This window comes from Nicotiana tomentosiformis, chromosome 11 (genome assembly GCF_000390325.3).
Source record: "Nicotiana tomentosiformis chromosome 11, ASM39032v3, whole genome shotgun sequence".
Taxonomy (NCBI): Eukaryota; Viridiplantae; Streptophyta; class Magnoliopsida; order Solanales; family Solanaceae; genus Nicotiana; species Nicotiana tomentosiformis.
In genome coordinates, this window is record NC_090822.1 from 11,704,948 (window position 1) to 11,707,032 (window position 2,085).

The 2,085-nt window shown below is 33.0% G+C and overlaps 1 non-coding gene across 1 annotated transcript; it reads left to right on the forward strand.

Moving 5' to 3' along the window:
- The first annotated feature begins 567 nt into the window (after window positions 1–567).
- On the forward strand, window positions 568–763 carry LOC138902159 (U2 spliceosomal RNA). The gene has a single exon (XR_011412486.1). It is a non-coding gene; the product is annotated as a U2 spliceosomal RNA (small nuclear RNA).
- Window positions 764–2,085: the final 1,322 nt, after the last annotated feature.

Below are 2,085 nucleotides of genomic sequence, written 5' to 3' on the forward strand. Positions count from 1 at the left end.
AATCCCTCAGGTTATTTCATATAAATTTCTTCACTTAAATTTTCATTTAAGAAAGCAGTTCTAACATCCATTTGATGTACATATAGATCATATATAGATGCCAATGACAAAAGTACTTTATTGTTGCAATTGGTAGTCTTGCTTTGAAGGTTTTTATAGAACCGTCTGTATTATATTTTCTCTTGAATATCCATTTACAACCTATAGGTTTAGATCCAGCAGGCAAATCAACTAAAATCCAAGTGTTGTTGGACACTATTGAATCCATTTCATCATTGATCACCTCTTTCCAAAAATCAACATCTCTTGAAGATATGGCTTCTTTGCTTGTTCTAGGATCTTCTTCTATACTAAACAAAATAGGTATTTGATTACCGACTTTAGTTCTATCTCCCTCCACTAGAAAAATTATAGATTCCGAAGATATAAAATTTGGATCAAGAGTCTTTTCTTTTCTACTTCTTTGGCTTCTTCTAGGCTCTAATTGAACATTGTACCTTTCTCGGCCGTGAACGATTCAAAGGAGAGAACTGGTACAAAATATGCAGGCCGTGAACGCTTCAAAGCATACCTTTCTCGGCCTTTTGGCTAAGATCAAGTGTAGTATCTGTTCTTATCAGTTTAATATCTGATATGTGAGTCATCGACTCACATGATATTAATTCTATTTTTTAAGTGGGAGAGTCCACTAGGGTAGCTTGCTATCTTGGCTCTCAAGCGTCGCCCATACGTTGCACTATTGCAAGGACCTGGCGCACCCTGCCAAATCTAGTACAATTTTTTATGTGCCTTGATTTAACTTGCATTGTGTATTCACAAGCTGTCTGTTAGAGGAAATTGTTTTTCTCTTTCGACCCTTTTATAATTTGATCTGAGCGTTAAATCTTTTTATGATATGAATATAAATGAGGTTTTCTTCTCCATTCTACAATTCTGTTGACTTGTTAAGTTTTCATTTTTGTTTATTTTTAAAATGTTGTCGTTGATTTGGTATTGTTGAATCAACTATGAAATACGCTCTTGCGCACGAATCTGATGTTCTAGCTCAGACCAAGCTATCTCCGAGAAAATAGGGGTCCCGAACGGGAGAAGAATAAGGCAGGCTGTCCTTTGACTAGTTTATAATTTTTTATGGGGCTATTTATTCTAAATTTCCCTCCTCGCTTAGAATAGAAGGAAAGATAAAAGGCAGGCTAAGTTCTGGATTAAACGAGCCAATGAGTTCTGACTGCCAAATGGTTAAACCAAAAAAGATCTTATTTTAATGCAAGTCGTTCGACCAGATTATTGTCGAATTGGGTTCCTTTTGCACTTGTTTTCCACCATGATATTGACTCACATGATATTAACTTAATTTTTTAAAGGAGAGAGTCCGTTAAGGTAGCTTGCTATTTGGACTCTCAAGCGTCGCCCATGCGTTGCACTACTGCAAAAGAAATACTGTATGCATTATAATACTATAATTTGATTTGATATTTTATAAAGGTTTAGCATTTTCCTACAAACTTTGATACTCTTATTTTGTAGAAGATTGACCATTTGAATGTGTATAATTGCTATAGTTACAAGTTATTTGTTTTTTTTATATATAATTTTGACAATGGACGTAGAATAAATTAAATTGTAAATGTGAACATTCAAGATAAAAAGGATTCTGCTTTCAGTCATTCCACATGAATCTTGTTAATTGATCTAAAGTTTATCTTCTCGAATTTTGTGTTATCTTCTGTTCATATTATCTGTGTTTTAAGTTATTTGATAGCCTTAAATAATATTTCATTCTCTAAATCGTGAAATATATTTCGGCAAGTTCACTTCGCCAACCCAACTAATTATTGAGGACATTTGATAGTCGAAAAAGTGTATAAAATTTGAATAATTTTTGTATATAACATACAAAATGTATATATATACAAAAAAATATAATTTCTGTTCAACCTGCTCAATCTTATAAAATATAAAGTAGATTTATCAAAACACCAAACTTCAGTCATACAAGTAAATCTGCAACACGCCCTGAACCCCTTTCCTTCCAAAGACGGAGCCAAAATTTGAAATTTATAGGTTCAAATTTCTAACACTTTT